The sequence below is a fragment of the Miscanthus floridulus genome, chromosome 4 (genome assembly GCF_019320115.1).
Source record: "Miscanthus floridulus cultivar M001 chromosome 4, ASM1932011v1, whole genome shotgun sequence".
NCBI lineage: Eukaryota > Viridiplantae > Streptophyta > Magnoliopsida > Poales > Poaceae > Miscanthus > Miscanthus floridulus.
In genome coordinates this window covers 11,931,741-11,954,554 of record NC_089583.1, presented here as the reverse complement: position 1 = coordinate 11,954,554, position 22,814 = coordinate 11,931,741, and positions in this window count along the sequence as shown.

Genomic DNA, 22,814 nt, shown 5'->3' with positions numbered 1-22,814 from the left:
TGTGTTATTTTGGGCGGTTCTACCACACTCCCCATTGATCCGTGCAAGGATCAAGTGCTCTCTATGGGCTGATTCTTTGACACTCCATCACAGTGAGTCGCCCATAATCACTCACACCATGACTTGGGTCATCCATAAGCTCCATCGGATGATTACCAAGTTTACAATCACCTCTAAGCCATCTCGGTGATGGTGATCACTAAGAGTAATAAGCACAAACTCTCACTTGACTAAGACAAGACTAATGAGAAGGTTAGATGCACACTTGCTACTCCATATGCACTAATGAGGTTCTTAATCTTGGATTGACAAATCTCAATCACCCCACTAGGCTCTTGCTATCCTTTGCACTCCAAAGGTGTTTCTTAGTTAAACAAATGGGTAAGAGAGCTAAGTTGGATGAGTAGGGGAAGTATTTATACTCCCCACTTCAAAACATACCCGTTGGGGTCTAACTTAGCACATTTCGGGGTGATCGAACGCTCAGGTCAAAGTGACCGGACACATACAGTCAGTAGCCAATGGCTAGATGATGCTAGCATAATCATCATAGATCAGACTCTAACTAGCGTCCGATCACCAATCATCTAACACGTCCGGTCACCAATATCCTTCTCTAGATGCTTACTATTGTTGACCGGACGTGGCCTCTAGTGTGTCAGGCCATAGCGTCTGGTCCTTCATGAGTGCTACTCGCTCTACAGTTGTGCACACGTATGCGTCCGATCCTAACTAGGAGCCAGCGTTCAATCGATGAGCAAGCCCTAGCTACATGAGCTAAAGCTGACTAGACGTGGCACCTATGCGTCTGGTCTAGCATCCGATCATCATCCAAGTCTGCATTCACCTCAAATTCTACCAACTTTGTGAACGACATTGACTTCAACTGATCTATGGGCTATCCTTGAGCTACCTAGTGCTAAGTTTGATAAGTGTGCACCACACCTAAACCATTAGACTCACCTAGGTCAAGCTACTAGTTCATACCCCCTTAATAGTATGACCAAAGGAAACACAAAGTCCTAAACTACTCTAAGTGTCTCTCCAACGTTAAATCATACTTAGAACTAGTCCGTCCTTAACCTTGTCGTCCATCCTTTGAAAACTGAAATGATTTCCATCGATAGGGGCATGAAAACCATAATTGCCCAATCAATCACCATTACCATGACCTAACTCAAGTTGCCTCTAAAACACACATTAGTCACAGCAATCTTGTGTCATCATTAATCACCAAAACCAAACTAGGGGCCTAGATGCTTTCAATCTCTCCCTTTTTGGTGATTGGTGACAACACAACCTCGAGTATGTATAAAAGATGAGTGAGGTTTTCAATATGCTTGGCTCATATAAGCAATTGATAATAAGAACAAAGGAGGGTTAGACATGCTTATATGATCCAAGCCAACACAATGTACTTACAAGGTATGAAATAAGCATAAGTACACAAAGTAAAACTCATTTGTATCGGCTTGAAATGCGAAAGCAAAGCAAATGAACATAATCAAGTGACATGGCATATATATCAAGGTAGAGAGCACACATATCACATAAGTCTCACAATCACACATATTTTACATATAACATAATGCATGAGAGTAAACGTGAATGCATGATGTATCACATAGAAAAGAATGAGTCTATTTCATCTCATGCTCTCCCCCTAAATTTAACATACTTGCTCCCTCTACCCCTTTGGCATCAAGCACCAAAACCTAAGGGTTAGACGGTAGGGTAGCAACAGACGTGTCAGGCGCTGAGGTACGATGAGAGATCTAAAACTGAGCTACATCATCCTTAGACCCTAAACTCAAAGCAGTTAGACCCTCTGTCACTAGAAGTGGCGGTGAAGCGGTCTGGGTTTGCTCAGTGGACTCAATAGCTAGGGCAGCTCATGGTAACACTGAAGCTATGGTAGTAGCCTAACCCTATGGCTCAGAAGGTGTTAGTGGAGGAAGTGGAGCCACAACTGCCGCTGGCGCTATCGCTGAAACCTCAGGGGTGGGAGTGACTATTAGGGGCGGCTCAGATGAAGCAACAGAGGATGGGATCCTCTCAGTAGTCCCTGTGACTAGAGCAGCTGTGGTAGGAGCAAGAACTTAGAACTCGAACGATATAGGTTGTCCTATGAGCTCACTAAAAGTAGCACCCAGACTCCAAGAGACAAGGGTGTCTATCACAAGCACTAGCGTGGACTAAGTAGGAGTGAAGCCCGTGACTATAGGAGTGAAGTGCTGAGCCTACTCTGTCTTGGGTGAAGCAAACCACTAAGACACCTGCTTGGTGGGTGAGGCAAACTATACAACCGGCTGTCCCTAACTCTGAAGCCCACTAGGCTATATAGCTAGAGTCACTAGGGTAGTAGTAGCAGGCTGACCGAGCTGCAACATGGGCTAGTGAGGAGCTATCCCTATAGCCAAAAGGCATGCTACATGAAACCAAGAAGCTACTGCTGAATGACTAGTTGTTGTTGCTGCATGGCCTATTGCTACTGCTGGAACTGATCCTAATGGGTCTTTAGCTGAGTGAGAGCGACAGTTGTGGCCTATGCCTGGCGAGTCTACTCTTGCTGCATCCTGTCAAGTATGGCTAACAAAGTAGGGTGTGTCTGTGGTGGTGGGGGTGGAGATTAGCTAGAGCCACTGGCCTCGCTATCGTGAGCCCATAGGGGCATCCGTGGAATAGGCTGGTAGTCCTCATCTAAGCTATTAGTTGGGTCACTCTCAACCATGTCCTCATGTTGTACCTCTAGCTGCTCGAGCTCAGTCTCAGTAATGGCCCTAATGACCTCGTCCTACTCAGCTATAGTCTCTTGTACCTCTAGCCTCTGGTGATGGCTTGGTGTCGGTGTCCTACTCCTAGTATTGGAACCCATCAGCTAGCACATGTTGTACTCAGGGAACTCAGTAGTAGTGCCAATCAACTCAGACACTACCTTAGGAGGTATATGTGAATAGGCCTAGAGTATAAGAAAATAGATCCAATGGGCATATGGTAGCTGACGGTGGCCCTTGAATCCCTCTGCAAGAGTATCCTCCATCTCTGAAAGTAGCAAGTCCCAAATATCAAACGGTGTTAGAGAGATCAGGTGGTGGACTAGCCAAAGCTGAACACGAGTCAAACCCTCATAGTAGCCACCTCTTAGAAGCAAGGTCCTCCTCATAACAACGTCTAAAAGATGAGCCATAGGTGTAAGGGCACCGGGAGTCCGTCTCAAACCCTCACCGAATGGCTCTTGAAAGCAGACCCTGACTAGGTCGGTGGGTGGCACTGCTCCACCATGAGGACATCTCAGTGGCTGAGTCTATCCATAGCAAATTTGGTGAATCCTTAGTGTCTCTCGGACCCTATCACTGTACAACCTATGGTCACATCCTCTGAAGGTGAAGTGAATGAACCTGTGACCGAGGTCAATCCATAGAGAGGCATAGAACTCTCTAACACAACTAGCAACGTACTTGTCGGTCCACCACAAGAGATCTACCAATCCCGATAGGAAAGTGAGGTGGGGACAAACCTACTCTCCTCCAGCTGCCACTATAGCCTCTAACCGACACACCATATGATATCTGAAGGCTACACCACTATTTAGATATGCATTGTAGAAATTCTCCTAGAGCACAGTGTAGAAGCCCTCTAAAGCCCTCTTGTCATGCTGAGGTGGGAACCACTGCTCAACCTCCATAAAGTGAAGTTGTTGCACCTAGCGAGCTATGGCAACCCTCAAGTCCAAGTGCTCTACTGGCGGCGGGCCTCGTGGTCTGGGAGGTGGCCGAGAACCATGCCTCTGCCTCTTTGGCCTGGGTGTCACCTAAGGACAAGTATGACCTGAGCATCATAGTGGCTGCTCCTGCTGCTACTCTGCCTCCTCCTAGTGGTGCTCGGTCTCCTCCTAGGGCTCAATCTCCTCAACATGAGTGCCCTCTAGTGCATCCTCTAGAGATACACACTGATCTCCAAGCATGATAGTACCACATGGACTACCATGCCTGGCCTCAAGCTCCTCAACTATGACCCTCTGAGCCAATGACAATTGATTGCCAATGCAAATACCACTACCTCTGCAACCTCTCTCAGCATGCTCTACGGTGGTGGCCACTACTGCTGCTCCCTCTGCCTCTGTGTCACCATACTTGTGCTTCTTCTTTGTAATTGTCTTCCTTGTCCCCTTTTCCTTTCCCTGCTCTATCAAGCGAGGCGAATGCATCTCATCATCGCTGGGGCCACCCCAAACATTCTTACAATGAGCCATAACTAACACTGCAAAGAACTAAACTGACTAGCTAAGGACCACTGCCACTAACAAAAGACAACTATCATGGACTCCCCCTAGCACTGAGAATCACTGCTCAACTAACACTTGCTGAGGCTTGGCCTCAATCCTTACTCGTGGGCTTGGCCTCGAGTTTATATGTCACTACTCAACTTCCACTGACAAAATCACCTCAACCACTGACACTGCTGCATCAATGGATATAGCAAGGAATATATAAGCAATGTATTGCTAGAGGTGAGAATACCTAAGTGAAGCAAAGCGAGTTGGATAAGAATTAGAACAAAAAAGAGCTTTGCAACCTTTCAACTAACGATGAATTGTCCACAAATCAATAGAGATAAGTAGTTACGAGGGCCAGTGTGTCATTGCATCGAGAATTGATAGAAGAGAGTAAGCAAATCAACAAAGGGAGTCATTTGCAGCAATTTGTCAAACACATGCATGACAGCAGAGGTGTCCACCAAGGAAACCCTAGCAGCATGGGCTTGGTGGAGTGATGGGTGACAGTGGCCTAGGCATGGGCGTAGGCGAGGGAGACGCTGCAGGCGGTGGTGGCACAGCGAAGGAGGCACGGTGGGTGCAGGCATAGGCGAGGGAGGTGCAGGCGCATCGGCGAGAGAGATGCGCGATGGCAGATTAGGGATGCGGGTGCTAGCGAGAGAGGTGTGGGCGCATCGGCGAGAGAGAGGCACGACAATAGATTAGGGATGCGAGCGCCGGCGGTTGCTGAATGGAGGAGTTGGTGTGGGCCCCACATGACTGTTAGAGTTTGAAATAGATCGTGCGAGCACTGTTGTGACCGGACATGCCTTTGCATATGACCGGACGCTGCATCTCCTGAGTCCGATCAGGAACAGAGAGCTCTAGAAACGCTCTTAACGGGACCGAACACATCTAATCACTCACGACCAGATGCACCAGCTGAGTTTGGTTAATTTTTGAGAAGCACTTAACGATTGGACACAGCAATGAGCTACAGACTGGACATAGAAGAGATAATGTTCACACATGAGTTCACAAGAGTGCTGAACAACCGGACGCGATAGGCAGAACGATCAGATATGGCACGCGGTGACTCCGATCTAGTGTCTAATCCTTGTTCCACAGCAGTTCCTCCTTCTTTCTCCATGATGCTTTCTCCCAATCAAGTTCCAAACTTCGATAAGACCAAAATGAACACCAATTGGGACAGATATGAGAAACCTCTCTTAAATCCTCAAAAAAATAATTTGCCTTCGGCTATAGTTCTTTATAGAAAAATAAGTAACAAGAGAGTTCAAGAGCAACATGTGGCAATTCAATAGGGTTTATAACCAATAGGCGCTTCAAATGCTCTCCCTATTTGTTTATGAACACAGCGGATGCTCAAAAGATAACAAAAAAGAAATGACAAAGCAACACACATGCATATGCAATGCAATACTTGAAAGAAAATCTAGATGCTTGTCAAGTTTGATCCAAGGTTAAGCTTCTTCACATGCTTTTCGGTGGTTATCTTAACCATGTTAGACAAGCCCAAAGTGTATTGCTAAAAATTCAACTTGTTTTATATTACAATGCAATGCAAGGGACAACATAAGCTCATTTTTTTGTGAAGTTACTTAGATCAAGCACATTGAGCTCATTCCTCAACTGACAAAATGTAGCCTCATCTAGCGGTTTTGTAAAGATATCCGCCAGTTGATACTCAGTCCTTACACCTTCTAGTAATATCATTTTTAGCAACATGATCTCTAAGAAAGTGATGATGGATATCTATGTGCACCTCCATGATGATGTACGGTCCCTCCCATGGCGGAGAGAGCTTGTGGCAGTTCTTGTTACTCTAGACGAGGTAGAGCACTAGGTCCCTAACATTGAAGGCCTGATCCCACACTCGATGGTTGTGGTACTAGCGCAATGCTTGCTGGTACTTGGCTGAGCAGAGGAGGGCAATGTTGTGCGCTTCATCTAGCTGGTCCATGGCATCCTCGAGGGACGCCTTGGCTCCCTATTCGTCATATGCCCTGACCCTCGGTGCTCCATAATCGAGGTCGGTCAGGAGGATAGCCTCAGAACCATAGGCCATGAAGAATGGCATGTAGCCGATGGCCTGGCTAGGGGTTGTCCTCAGGCTCTAGAGCACTATGGGAACCTCTGCAACCCATCATCTGCCAAACTTATTCAACCGGTTGAAGATCCTAGGCTTGAGGCCTTGTAGGACCATGCCATTCGCGCGCTCAACCTGCACGTTCATGCGGGGGTGCGCCACGGCGGCCCAATCGACATGGATGTGGTATTCATCGCAGAATCAGAGGAACTTTTTCTCGGTGAACTGCATGTTGTTGTCCGTGATAATGGAGTTCGGGACTCCAAAGCGATGGATGATGTCAAGGAAGAACAACACGGCTTGCTCGGACTTGATCGCAATGATCGGTCGAGCCTCTATCCACTTTGTAAACTTATCTACGCCGACAAGCAAGTGCGTATAGCCCTTGGGAGCTCTCTTGAGAGGTCCAACTAGATCGAGCCCCTAGACCACGAATGGCCACATGATGGGGATCATTTGGAATGCTTGGACCAGTAGGTGGGTCTACCAAGTATAGTATTGACACCCTTCACAGGTGCGCACAATCTGTTTAGCATCGGCTACTATGGCCGACCAGTTGAAATCGTATCATAACGTGTTTCTGACTAGGGTCCTAGGTGTGGCATGGTGCCTGTAGACCCCACCATGGATATCACTTAGCAACTGCTTTCCTTGTTTGATGGAGATGTAGCGCTATAGGATCTCAGTGTGGCTTTACCTATAGAGCTCGCTCTCAATAACGACAAAGGACCTGGCATGACACGTGAGCCACCGAGCCTCTGTTTTGTCCATCGGTAGTGCCTCATGGAGGAGGTAGTTGAGGTAAGGCATCCTCTAGTTGGCTAGAGGGTCAGACTCTGTTGCTGAATCCTCACCAAGCTCCATGACTTTGGGAGTGGATGGAGCCACCAGCTGGTTAGCCCCTGAGCCCAGGGTAGGCAACACATCACCGGTCTATTTTGACTCCTCGTAGCGGACCAAGGGCTTATACTTATCGCTGGCAAAGACACCCATCAGCACTGGCTCTCGGTCGAATGCCATTTTTGCCAGCGTGTTGGCCACCTCCTTGAGATGCCTCGGGATGTGATTGAGCTTGAGACCATCGAACTTGTCCTCTAGCTAACAGACTTCTCGGCAATACGCAACCATCTTGGCGTTGTGGTAGCTTGATTCCTTCATTACTTGGTTGATGACTAGCTGGGAATTGCCCTAGACATCAAGCCATCGGATACCCAACTCGATGGCCATGCATAGGCCATTGATGAGTGCCTCATACTCAGCCACATTGTTGGAGGGGAACTGGATGCGAACCATGTACCTCATGCGTACCCTAAGGGGCAAAACAAAGACCAGCCCCGTGTTGGCGCCTTTTTTCATCAGTGATCCATCGAAGTACATCGTCTAGTACTCTTGGTTGACGACTGCTGGTAGCATTTGGATCTCGGTCCACTCTACAATGAAATTAGCCAGCACTTGGGACTTGATGACCGTCCGAGGAGCATATGAAATGCCTTGACCCATCAGCTCGAGTGCCCACTTCATGATTCTTCCTATGGCATCCTAGTTTTGGATGACCTCACCGAGAGGGAAGGACATCACAACCATCACCGGATGTGACTCAAAGTAGTGACGCAACTTCCTCTTGGCAATAAGGATGGCGTATAGGAGTTCCTAGATTTGGGGGTAGCGAGTCCTGGAATTGGACAAGATCTCGCTCTACCACTAGGGCGGCACTGACCACTTCCATGGTGGCCGCAATGTAGAGCAGAAGTGGTTCCCTATCGGTTGGGGGGACCAGGATTAGGGCCTTCGACAAAAGCTGCTTGACCTTGTCAAGTGACTCCTAGGCCTCGGGCGTCCATTCAAAGCGGATGGCCTTCTTTAGAAGCCGATAGAGAGGGAGGCCTCATTCGCTGAGGCATGAGATAAAGCAGCTGAGTGCCACGAGGGACCCTGTAACTTGCTATACCCCTTTATGTTCTGAATCAGGCCCATCCTTGTGATGGGCGAGATCTTCTCCGGGTTGGTTTCGATGCCGATCTTGGAGACTATAAAACCTAGCAGCATACCCTTGGGACCCTGAAAATGCACTTCTTGGGGTTGAGTTTGATACCGTTTGCTTAGAATTTCATGAAGGTCTGCTCTAGGTCAGCTATGACCTGGTAGTCGGTTTGGATTTCACCATGATGTCATCAATGTAGGCCTCGATGGTCTGCCCGATGAGATCCCTAAAACACTTGAGCATGAAACGTTGGTACGTAGCCCCTGTGTTCTTCAGGCCAAATGGCATTGTGACATAGCAAAAAGATCCGAATGGGGTGATGAAAGATGTCATGAGCTAGTCAAACTCTTTCATCGCAATTTGATGGTACCCAGAGTACGCATCAAGGAAGCAAAGGGTTTCGCACCCTGAGGTCGAGTCGACTACTTGGTCTATGCATGGCAAAGGAAATGGATCCTTTGGACACACTTTGTTGAGACCCTTGTAGTCAATACATATTCTTTATTTTCCACTCTTTTTTCATACAAGAATGGGATTGGCTAACCACTCAGGGTGGTATACTTGCTTGATGAACCCAACCACCAAAAGCTTCGCAATCTCCTCATCGATGGCCTAGCATTTCTCCTCATCGAAGCGACATAGTAGCTGCTTTACCAGCTTGGAGCCTAGCCTAATCTTCAAGGCATGCTCAGCGACTTCTCTTAGAATGCCTAGCATGTCCAAGGGTCTCCATGCAAAGATGTCTCTATTGGCATAGAGGAAGTCAGTGAGCGTGCTTTCTTATCTGGAGGAAAGCATGGTGCCGATGCACACCACTTTGCCCTCAGAGCCACTAGGGTCTATGAGGACCTCCTTGGTGCTGTCTATAGGCTTGAAAGACCTGGCCGATCGCTTGGGGTCGGGCGCTTCTTCAACAACCTCCTTTCTGATGGCTACAAGCTCTTTGGAGGCGACAATTGCCGAGGCATGTTCACAACACTCGACCTCACACTCATAGGCGCACTGGAAGGAGGTGCCGATGGTGATGACCGCATGGACTTGGCATCTTCAACTTCAGATAGGTGTAGTTGGGGACATCCATGAACTCATGGAACATGACCACCTCAAAGGTAAGGGTCTCCATCCTATAATTGGTTGGATTCCCAAAGCTAATGGGTAGATTGATCTGCCCAAGTGGCATGGCCTGCTTTCTAGGCACAATGCCATGGAAAGGCGACTCGATCAGCCAAATGCATGATCGATCGATGCCCATGGCATCGAGCATTTTAGCATACATGATGTTGAAGTTGCTTCCTCCATCCATCAGCACCTTGGCAAGCCACTTTGTGCCAATGATCGGGTCCACCACGAGCAGGTATCTTCCTAGCTATGGGATGCTTTCTGGGTGGTTGGTCCGATCAAAGGTTATGGTGGACTCTAACCATCGGAGGAAGGAAGATGTGCTTGGCTTAGCTATATAGACCTCACGGTGCGTAAGCTTCTAGTGATGCTTGGAGTCGTAGGCTGTTGACCCTCTGAAGATCATGAGGCAACCATCCAGCATTGGAAATCCACCGTCCTTCCCCTCGGCATCGTCTGCTGCTAGCTTGGGCTCCTTCCTATGCTCCCCCTTGTTGGAGCCTCCGGACAAGAACCGCTTCATGAGGACGTAGTCCTTGTATAGGTGCTTGATGGGGAAAGCATGGTTTGGGCATGACCCTTTGAGCAGCTTCTCAAAGTGGTCCAGGGTACCCTCAGTGGGCTTTTGACCCCCCCTTGCGATTAGTAGTGGCCACAAGCGAGCCCTCATGCTGCTGCTTGTTCTTCTTCTTGTTGGGGTGGTTGGAGGTGACTTTGCTGGTTTCCTTTTCCCCCTTTGCCTTGCCCTTGGGGTGGTCAAAAATCACCCTAACTGCCTCCTTGCCTGAGGCGTGGCTGGTGGTGATGTTAAGGAGCTCATTGGTTGTTCATAGGCCCTTATGTCCTAGCGTGTGAACCAAGGACTCGCAGGTGGTCTCAGACAAGAAAGCTCCTATGATGTCGGCGTCGATGACGTCGGGCAGCTCGTTGCACTACTGGGAGAAGCACTGGATGTACCCACAAAGAGTTTCCTAGGACTTCTATTTGTAGTTTTTGAGATCCCATGTGTTCTCAGGATGCGTGTATGTGCCCTAGAAGTTTTCCACAAAGATCTCTTTTAGGTCCGCCCAACTTTGGATTTGGTTGGATGGAAGGTGTTCCAACCACGTTTGCACATAATCGGCTAGGAACAATGGAAGGTTGCGGATAATGAAATTATCACTATCCGCTGCCCTAGCTTGGCAAGCAAGTCGATAATCCTTAAGTCATAATTCGGGGTTTGTTTCCCTGAAGTATTTTGGGATGTTGGTCGGCGGTCGGTACCACGGTGGGAAGACAGCGTTGAGGATGTGTCGGCCAAAGGCCTAAGGTCCTGGCAAGTCAGGGCTTGAGCTTCGGTCCTCACCATTGTCATAGCGTCCACCACGACGAGGGTGGTAGCCGTGGCTAACCTCCCCCCTCTCATCACTGTGGGCACGCCTATGGGCATCCAGGGTGTTGTGCGCATCACGATGGAGGCCAAGACACTCATGCACTAGGGCCATGGCATGTAGCCTGCCATCTCGCTGTTAGCTCGCTCTAAGGATGCACACTGGCTGGCGTTGAGCTCATGTCATTGGGATAGCGAGCTCTTGGCCTACTGTGCCACTACACATTCAAGTAGCATGCGAATCTCGCGATGGGTCAGACGATCCTCGGGTGTCACGGGCTCTGAAATCCAACGGAGCAAGGCCACCACAGCAGCAATGTTCTGGCTTGGCCAGGTGAAGTGGGGATGGCTTCATCATCCTCGATGATCCTCAAGTTCATGTCATGGGCCACGGCGCATGCACACCTACTATCTCCATGGTGCTCAATCTCTCGCTCAAGCTCTGCGCATTCCTGCTCGAGCTAGAGTCGTGCTTCTTCAAGCTCTTGGTGCTGCGCCCTCAGCTGCTCTACTCGTAGGCGAGGTGGGGCCCCTGCATCCCCCTTAACCGCATCATTGAGGTCATCTATTGGTGTAGCCCCTACATCATGGATGCTTTCAATGTATCTCTCTAGGGTACTTGCCATGAAACATTCTCGCGAGGGGTGATGGCTCCTCCTATAGGAGTCAGAGTTAGAGGGCGACTCTGATTCTCTCGTGAGAAGGTCATGGAAAGATTCCATGATGTATTTGGTTATCCCTGGGAACTTGTCATTCATAGGGGATGGGGGCATGCACTATGCCACAAGGTGGCTAATGGTCCCTATGGTGTTGTGCAGACTGAACAGAAGCGCTGTCGGGGCGCTCCAGATGAGGTATTCTAGGGAGAGTAGCTCTCCTCTAGAAAGCTCATCATGACATTAGTGAACGAGAAGGTGAGGCGGCACAGGTTCTCCTAGGATGGTTGGGGTCCTAGGAAGGCACCAAGCTAGCGCTCTAGTCTCCCATAATCAAAGCCTAGGAGCTGGTCGCTCCTAGATGCGTGAGCCTCTGGTGCATGCAGCTGCAGCTCCTCAAGCGTCTCGGCGATCATGTCGGGAACCTATGCCAACTCTGCCTCTGTCATAATGATAAAGTCTAGGTTCCCAAAGTGCATGTGCACACCTGGGACCCGGCTAACACTGTGACTAGCCATCTGAGGCCTGATGTGGACATCGAGATGCGCAAAGAGCCCCTACCTGGCGTGCCAACTGTTAGTGTTTTTGGACCACCAACAAGTAAATTTGTATTTGCGCGTCTGGCTCAGATGGTGTGCTCAGAGGATACAAGGGTTTATACTGGTTCAGGCAGAACGTCCCTATGTATAGTTCACTATTGGTCGTGTTATCAGCACTTGGTTTGCAGTAGGGGTTACAAACAGGCAAGAGAGAGAGGACCCCAAGTCTCTAGTGGAAGGAGTGAACAGGTGCTGAGAGCTCGTTTGCTGCTCAACCATGTGCTCATGTTGTGCTCTTGTGTCCAGATCCCTCCTTTCATGGGACGCCTTACTTCCCCTTTTATAGGCGAATAGAAAATGCGGGTTATAGAGGAGGAAAAGGAGAAGAATGAGAGAGAGAAGAAGGCTTCCAGGGTTGCCGGGTCCTTCTTCTCCTTCATGTAGGTCCCACCGATCTTGTAGATGTCAACAAGGATGGCTCCATGTCATGGCCCTATTCATCACTAGCGCCATGCACAAGTGTCATCTTCTGATCATGGCATTCCACTCTGTCCCATTGGATGTCGTGATGAACTAATGCGCCTATCAGCGTTCGTACGAGGATTAGGCAGAACAGCACCGGCACGCCTAACACTGTTCTTGATGTGAATCCCTAGGTATGGCTCGTCATGGCCATGGGTCACATCGAGGCATGTCAGCCTCTTCTCTAGTATTAGAGTTTTGACCTAGACCCATACACTTGGATCTGGAGTGGTTGGTGGCGGTATGGGTCCCCGTCGGACGAGATGGAACCCATGTCCTCGAGGTCGAGCGAGACAGAGCCCGCAACCTTGGGTGAGATGGAAACCGTGTCCTTGGGGTCAGGTGAGATAGAGCCTGCACCCAAGGAGTTGAGCAAGATAGAGCCCACGGCCTCGAGGTCGGGTGAGACAGAGCCCGTGGCCTCGAGGTTGAGCAAGACGAAGCCACGACCTTAGGGTTGGGTGAGACCTTTTAATACATCTCGAGCCATCTAGGGAAGTCAGTGTGTGCACAAACTTCCTTGCTTTGGGTATCCCTAATATCAATACCCGACACATACACATACTAAACATGATGTCGGGCCTAGATGCGATCAAGTATGACAAGCTACCAATCATAGAACGGAAGAGAGTTTGATCAACCGATTTACCTCCCTCATCTAGGCCGAGATGTCCATTAGATGGCATTGGTGTCTTGATTGGCTTACATTCATCCATTTTAAACCTCTTGAGAAGATCTTTGGTATATTTTCTTGAGAGATAAAGATCCCTTCTCCCATTTGCTTGACTTGAAAACCAAGAAAGAATGTAAGCTCTCTAATCATAGACATCTTGAACTCATTCAACATCAATTCACTAAACTCTTTGCAATAGTCTTCATTTGATGAGCCAAATATGATATCATCAACATATACTTGACAAATGAAGATCTCTCCATCAAACTTCTTGGTGAAGTGTGGTATTGACCTTCCCAATGGTGAAGCCCTTCTCAATAAAGAAATCCTAAAGGCGTTGATACCAAATTCTTAGGGCATGCTTTAGCCCATATAGCGCCTTGGACAACCTATAAACATGATTAGAATATCTAGGGTCTTCAAACTCGGGAGGTTGATCAACATAGATTAGTTCATTTATGAAGCCATTTAAAAATGCACTTTTAACACCCATTTGATATAATTTCATTTCCTGATAAGATGCATATGCAAGAAGGATATGAATGGCTTCAAGGCTTGCAACTGGTGCATCGGTCTCTCCAAAATCTAGCATTCAACTTGAGAGAACCCCTTTACAACTAGTCTTGCCTTATTCCTCACAATGATGCCTTGATCATCTTGCTTGTTGAGCATCTTGTGGTCGCTCTTCAAGTGTCCAAACTTCATTGCAGGTGAAGTTGTTTAATTCTTCATGCATGGCATTTATCCAATCTAGATCTTGAAGAACTTCTTCTACATTCTTAGGCTCAATACAAGAAATAAACGAGTGATGTTAAATAAATAAAGCAAGTTTTTTAGAGCAAGTCATTACACCTTTTGAAGGACTCCCTATGATGAAATATTTGTGGATGTGCTTGTAGTAGGGGTGAATTTCTTCTATCAACCACTTGAGGAGGAGGTTGTGGAGCATCAACATCTTGGGCTTATGCCACCATTTAGTCATGGGAGATGTAAGTATCTTCATTTTCTACTCTCCTATCTTTATCATCATCTTGTGGCATATTTGATGAAGAGGGCGGATCAATCACTTGTACATCATCTTCATCATCTTTGGGCTTGATGTCTCCAACCAAAATGTTCTTCATGGCCTCCCTCAATGGTTCATCACCTACATCATCAAGGTTCTCATGTGCTCCTTGGGAGCCGTTAGATTCATCAAATTCCATATCATATGTTTCTTTAACCAAGCCGGTGGCATGATTAAATACTCGATATGCTTTGGACTTTGATGAGTAACCAACAAGAAAACCAATATCACAACATCTTTGAAACTTCCCTAGGTGTTGTCGCTTCTTGCAGATGTAGCATTTGCAACAAAAAATCTAAAATAATGAGACATCCGGCTTCTTCCCATTGAGCAACTCATAAGAGATCTTGCCAAGAAACTTTTAGAGAAATAGATGGTTGGATGCATAGCAAGCGGTGTTGATAGCTTTCGCCCATAGATCTTGAGGTGTATTGTACTCATCAAGCATTGTTCTTACAAGGGTGATTAGTGTCCGATTCTTTCTCTCTACTACTCCATTTTGTTGAGGAGTGTAGGTTGCAGAGACCTCATGCTTGATCCCAACTTCATCACAATATGCTTCAATATTTGTGTTGTCAAATTCTTTCCCATTGCCGCTTCTTATCTTCTTGAGCTTCACTTCAAATTCATTTTGTGCTCTCTTGGCAAACTTCTTGAAACATGCGGCTAGTTTGGTCTTGTCATAAAGGAAGAACACACAAGTGTATCTAGTGTAGTCATCAACTATCACAAGACAATAGAGGTTACCTCCTAAACTCTTATAAGTTGTTGGTCCAAATAGATCCATGTGGAGAAACTTTAGTACTCTCGTTGTTGACATGTAAGCTTTGGTTGGATGAGTGATTGCAACTTGTTTGTTGGCTTGACATGCACTACAAAGCTTGTCCTTCTCAAATTTCATATCCTTCAAACCTCTCATCAATTTATTCTTCATTAGCTTCTTGAGTGAGCTCATCCCAACATATGTAAGTCTTCTATGCCAAAGCCAGCCAAGTGATGTTTTAGTGAATAAGTATGTCTTTAAGTTTGCATCTTTGGAGGTGAAATCCACTACATATAGGTTGTTGTATCTAAAGCCCTTGAATATAACTTGATTATCATCTCTCTTTGACACAACCACTTCCTTCTCGGTGAACAAATATTGAAAGCCAAGATCACAAAATTGACCTATGGATAGCAAGTTAAAGCTCAATGAAGCAATATATAGAACATTTGATATTGAGTGATTATTTGATATTGCAACTTTGCCCAATCCTTGTACTTTGTCCTTTGAATTATCACCAAATGTAATCCTTTCTTGACCATCTACTTCTTCATCTAGTGAGGTGAACATACGAGGATCACCGGTTATATGTTGAGTACAATCACTATCAATAACCCAATGACTTCCACCAGTCTTGTAGTTCACCTACACACACAAAAGATCAAGCTTGTTGTTTATGGACCCAAACTTAATGAGGGCCCTTGATTTTCTCAACTAGTGACTTAGCTACCCAAATTTGCTTAGGCCTATTCTTGTTGGGTGGACCTAAGAACATGACTTTCATCTTTTTACTAGAATCTTTTCTAAGCATGTAGTGAGCATTAAAGGCAAATGGTCTAGCATGCTTGAGCAAGGGTTGTGGTGGTGGAGTTTCACACTCATGAGCAAAGTGACCTTCTTGTCCACACTCAAAGCATCTCCTTAGCTTAGGCTTTGACTTGTATTGTTGTTGATGTTGAGCTTGAGCTTTCTTCTCTTAATTTGCCAAGAACCCAATACCACTTCTATCCATCTTCATCATGGTGTTCATAAGTAGCTCACTTTGGAGATATTGGTCTCTTATGAACTTGCTCAAACCGGTTTTGAGATGTTCTTTCTCCAACTTGAGTTTCTTATTTTCTTCTCTAAGTTCATCACAATTCTTCTCCATCTCGAGTCTCTTATTCTCTTCTCTAAGCATCTCATTCTCAAGAGCCATATTATGATCATTGTTAAGATTCTCTATCATAATTGTGTTTGTGGTTGATAGTTTTTCAAGATCCTTCTTGAGCTTTTCATTTTCATTTTTGAGCTTGACATAATCATCATAGTTGTCAGACTCAACCACTTTCTTGCCTTTACTACTAGAACCTTGCTCAATGCTCTCAACAATCAAGTCATCATATGAAGTGGCTATATCAATCTTAACAACATTGTTAGTAGCATCATGTGGCTCATTTGGTAATAACTCATGAGAAAGAACAAGATTATCATGATTAACCTTGAGATTAATGTACTCTTCTTTTAGTAAGTTGTAACTAGTGGTGAGCTCATTTTGTATCCCCTCAAGTTTATCATGTTTTTCTCTAAGCTCCCTTTTAGAGGTTTTGAGTTCCTTGAGTTTGGATGGCACACTTTTGTTCTCTTCTCTAAACTCATCATTAGCTTTTTCAGCTATGTCATACTTTACTAAGAGTGAGTCATTCACAAGTTCTAGCTTCTCATTTTTAGCTCTTGTCTTTCTAATGATTTTTAGTGTATTGGTTTAACAATTTGACAAGATTATCATAAGAAGGTGATTCAAATTCTTCATCACTATCACTACCATTCTTATCATTACTAGCATTATCATCACCACCACTGTCATCATCATTTTATACCTTTTGTTCACCCTTGGCCATGAGGCATAGGTGTGTAGAAGATGACGATGCGTGATGTCGGTGAAGGTAGTGAAGAACCAATCACAAGAGCGACCACCTTCTCCTTCTCATTTTCACTTTCATCATTAGATGAACCACTTGATGATTCAATATCCATGAGCCAATCACCAACAATATAGGCCTTGCCATTCTTCTTCTTACCATCCTTCTTCTTGTATGGCTTGTTTTTCTTTTTCTCATCATCATCATCACTTGAATCCTCTTTCTTGCCCTTGTACTTCTTATACTTGTCTTTCTTGGGTTTAGAGCATTGATGAGCCAGATGACCAAGATCTCCACAATTGTAGCAATCCATTTTGGAGATGGGCTTCCTTCTACTGCTAGTGAAAATTTCTTCTTCTTGTCATCAAACTTGACACCATTCTTGTTAAGCTTCTTGAGCATCTTGGCGGTTCTTCTCACCATGAGAGCAAGGCTTGCATCATCAATCTCCTCATCACTTGAGCTATCATGATCAATTTTTGCTTTGCCCCTCTTCACTTGACTAGCCTTGAAAGCCAAATCTTTCTTCTTGGTGGAAGAAGAGCCATCTTGAGGAGTGATATGCATGTACATCTCATGTGCATTGATCTTCCTCAATATTTAAGATGGCGTAGCAGTGGAAAGATCACCTTGATGAAGCACCATCATAATATGCCCATACTTGTCAATGAGGAGGACACTCAAGATCTTTCTCACAACATCGGATGGTTGCATTTGAGTGTGTCCAAGCCCATTGACATCCTCTACAAGAACATTCAAGCATTAATACATTTCATTAGCACTTCACTAGGAAGCATTTCAAATGAATTAAGCTTCTTCATCATGAGGTGATAGTGTTCCTCACGCTCACTCTTGGTTCCCTCATGGAGCGTACAAATGTCCGACCATAGTTGATGGGCGTCTTTGTGGTTCCGCACACGGTTAAAGACATCCTTGCAAAGGCCTCTAAAAAGAGTGTTTCTAGCCTTTGCATTCCACTTCTCATAGTGAATCTCATCACCACGAAGGTTAGCGGGATCCCTAGGTGTTGGGAAACCTTGTGAGGCGGCTCTAAGCACTTCAACATCTAAAGCCTTTAGGTACGCCTCCATGCAAATTTTCTAATAAGGAAAGTCATCTTTCTTAAAGATGGGAGGGGGTCCATCCCCGTGGGATATCTTGCTCTAGACGGTTAAGCCTAATTCAAGGAGCACGAGGCTCTGATACCAATTGAAAGGATTAAGATGCCAAAGAGGTGGGTGAATTGGGTTAATTCTAAATTTCTTTTAATAATTAAGCCCTACACTTAGCCCATTTCACCCCCTTACGCCTAGAAATGTTTCTATTGTTCTATCACACAAAAGGTTTTGCACCCTAGGTTCCAATCCTACTCTAGCATGGCAATTCTAAGAACGTAAAGACATAAATTGAATTATTCAAATGTAAATGCTCAAAGTAAAGAGAGGGAAAGGAGCGTGTCAATGTTTTTCCGAGGTATCGGAGAGTCGCCATTCCCTAATAGTCCTCGTTGGAGCACCCGCGCAAGGGCATAGCTCCCCCTTGATCCGCGCAAGGATCAAGTGCTCTCTACGGGCTGATTCTTTCACACTCCATCATGGTGAATCGCCCACAACCACTCACACCATGACTTGAGTCATCCACAAGCTCCGCCGGATGATCACCAAGTTTCCAATCACTACCAAGCCATCTAGGTGATGGCGATCACCAAGAGTAACAAGTACAAACTCTCACTTGACTAAGACAAGCCTAATGAGAAGGGTGGATGCACACGTGCTACTCCTTATGCACTAATGAGGTCCTTAATCTTAGGTTAACAAATCTCAATTACCCCACTAGGCTCTTACTCTCCCTTGCACTCCAAAGGTGTTTCTTAGCTGAACAAATGGGTAAGAGAGCTAAGTTGGATGAGTGGGGGAAGTATTTATACTCCCCACTTCAAAACATACCCATTAGAGTCAAACTCAGTACATTTCGAGGTGACTGGACGCTCAGGTCAAAGTGACCGGACGTGTCCGGTCAGTAGCCAATGGCTACATAATGCTAGCACAGTCATCAGAGACTAGACTCTGACCAGCGTCCAATCTCCACTCATCTGACGCGTTCGGTCAGCAATTTCCTTCTCTAGATGCTTACTGTTGTTGTCCGGACATGGCCTCTAGTGTGTCAGGTCACAACGTCCGGTCCTTCGTGAGTGCTACTCGTTCTACAGTTGCACACACCTGCGCGTCCGATCTTGACTAGGAGCCAGCGTCCAGTCGATGAGCAAGCCCTAGCTGTGCAAGCTAAAGCTGACCAAACATGACACCTGTGCGTCCGGTCCAACGTCTAGTCATCATCCAAGTCTACATTCACCTCAAATTCTACCAACTTTGTGAATGACATCGATTTCAACTGATCAATGGGCTGTCCTTGAGCTATCTAGTGCTAAGTTTGACAAGTGTGCACCACACCTAAACCATTAGACTCACCTAGGTCGAGCTCCTAGTTCATACCCCCCTTAATAGTATGCCAAAGAAAAAACAAAGTCCTAAACTACTATGAGTGTCTCTCCAACGTCAAACGACACTTAGAACTAGTCCGTCCTTAACCTTAACGTCCATCCTTTGAAAACCAAAATGAATTCCATCGATAGGGGCATGAAAATCATAATTGTCCAATCAATCATCATTACCATGACCTAACTCAAGTTGTCTCTGCAAAAAACACATTAGTCATAGTAATCTTGTATCGTCATTAATCACCGAAACCAAACTAGGGGTCTAGATGCTTTTATACAACTAGGTCGAGGACGGCCTCGGTCGGCCAACACGCAGTAACGCACGTGCACATGGTGCGGCCAATGTGGCGACGTCATGCTCCCGAGCATGGTGACCGCACACACCTGGCCAGACAACCCAAGGTAGTGTTTGGGCACAAATTTTAAAGCGCGTATAGAAACTAATCTAACACAGTTGAGGCTCAACCACTTAAACCATGTTAAAGAGGGTACATCAGATTACTATACAGAACAAAAACATAGCACTGACCTTTAGCTAAATTTTCCAAAATTAATTCACCAACATGGCATTGTTACATTGTTTTTAAACTTGAAAATTTTTCTAAGTCTTGAGCTGGATTTGATTTCAAGTTCCATTTCTAAGCTATTAGAAATACTAGCTAGCAATATTATTTTCCAAAGACAAAAGTTGCATTGCCACCTATAAAGTTTGTACTTTAAACTTTATTTAGGTGTCACACGCATATTCTATAATATTTTTGCTCAATAAAAATTAGTTTTCAACCCTACTTGACATAACATGAGCTATTGAATCAATTTTCATTTAACATTTTTATTATTCATTTTAGGTTACAAGAAATTTATCTAAACACTCAATCACATGTATTATCACATAAACATGATGCTTATGACATGACTTAGTAGTTTGTTTAGGGCGTAATACCAAGGGTGTTTTAGCTCCTCCCCCCTTAAAGAAAATCTCATCATGAAATTTCCTGTGCGTGCCTAGTGTGGGAAGGGATAAGAAATGAATTTTTATTTCAATTTAAATAATTACCTTGATGAACTAATAAGGAGGTGAGGATAATGCTTCAGGATATAGCTCTTTTGTTCCCAAGTAGCTTCGTTCTCTGTATGATTTTGCCACTGGACTTTATAAAATTTCACCACTTTGTTCCTAGTCACTCTTTCTTTTTCATCCAAGATTTTGACAGGATGCTCAACTTAAGAAAGATCAAGTTGGAGAGGAAGTCCATCAATTTCCACCACCTCATTAGAAACTCGCAAACACTTTTTTAGCTAGGAGACATGGAAAATATTATGGACTACCAACAAGATAGCCGGGAGCTGGATACGATAAGCAACAGAACCACACCGTTCTAAAACTTTATAAGGTCCGACATAACGAGGAGCTAATTTTCCACGAACTCCAAAACGATGCACACCTCTCATCTAAGATATCTAGAGATACACATGGTCGCCAAGTTCAAACTGCAAAGGCCTTCTTCTCTTGTTTGCATAAGTTTTCTGATGGTTTTGAGCTTCTTTCAAATGACTCTGAATAACACTGACTTGCTCCTTGGCTTCTTTGATAAAATCAGGCCCGAAATAACCATGATCTCCCACTTCAATCCAGTTAAGTGGTGTTCTACATTTCTTGCCATATAGAGCCTTGAAAGGTGCCATTTGAAGGCTTTCTTGATAACTATTGTTATAAGAAAACTCAGCAAAAGACGAGCACTCATCCCACTTTTTTGGAAAAAAAAATGACACAAGCTCTCAACATATCCTCAAGTACTTGGTTGACTCTTTCTGTTTGACCATCAGTTTATGGATGATAAGCTGAACTTCTGAGAAGGCGAGTACCAAGACACTTCTGGAGTTGCTCCCAGAAGCGAGAGACAAAAACTAGCCCTCTATCCGAAACAATGATAAGAGGAACCCCATGCAAGATTACAACCCGATCAAAATAGAACTAGGGTCACTATAGGCCTAACCAGCTAATGTGCGAGCATCAGGAGCTTCCCGTGGACTCGATCGAAGTGACCGTTGGGGTAGAGGATGATGGAGGAGGGCTTGGCCGGACTCAACTCAAGGCGTGATGGGGTCGGGTAGCTAGGTGGCTTAATGGCAAGGCTGCGGACGCGTTGAATTGGATTGAGGTGATCTCTCTCTGGCTGATTTCATGGGTGCGGCTCAGACAACAGAGGCGACAGGGAGAAAAGGTAGGTCCGAGCTCTAGCTGTCCTTGCCTTGTCGGCAAGTGACCGGTGGGATCTGAGACATCACCTGTGCGCTCACTACGAGACAACATAGCCAGATAACGTGCGCGTGCAGGCAGTTGGGGAAGCACGACATGTGTGGCCGCAGCGCTAGTAAGGTGAGGCGACGACGTGAAGCAACAGGGGCTATCCCACGTGCGTGCGGTGATGAGGTGCTCATATCAGCACAACACGGTGCCACAGCGGTAGCAGCACCGCACGACAGCGGCCAAAGGCGGCAGTGGTTGCGCCCTAGCAGATCAGCAAGGCGGTGGCAGCAGCGTGGCGTCCCGCAGCGCCCAGGTCGTAGCCAGACCTCGCCCAGGCCGAGGAAGGCCTTGGCCGGCCAACACGCAGCAACGCATGTGCACGCGGTGCGGCCAACGTGGCGACGTCGCGCTCCCGAGCGTGGTGATCGCGCACACCCGGCCAGATAACCCGAGGCCGTGTTTGGGCACGAATTTTAAAGCGCATCTAGAAACTAATCTAACACAGTTAAGGCTCAACCACCTAAACCATGCTAAAGAGGGTACATCAGATTACCGCACGGAACAAAAACATAGCATTGACCTTTAACTAAATTTTCCAAAATTAATTCACCAACATGGCATTGTCATACTGTTTTCAAACTTAAAATTTTTTCTAAGATAGGATTTGATTTCAAGTTCTATTTCTAAGCTATTAGAAATACTAGCTGACAATATTATTTTCCGAAGACAAAAGTTGCATTGTCACCTACAAAGTTTATACTTTAAACTTATTTAGGTGTCACACACATGTTCTATAATATTTTTGCTTAATAAAAATTGTTTTTTAACCATACTTGACATAACATGAGCTATTGAATTAATTTTTATTTAACAATTTTATTATTTATTTTAGGTTACAAAAAAATTATCTACAAACTCTATCACATGTATTATCACATAAACATGGTGTTCATGGCATGACTTAGTAGTTTGTTTAGAGCATAACACCAAAGGTGTTACAGCCAGCCACAGATGCCATTATAAATATGTGCAACACCGAGATCTATTTTTAAAATATCTAGACGAAACATTTATAATATACGTCTGAAGACAGATGAAACACTCGAAACATG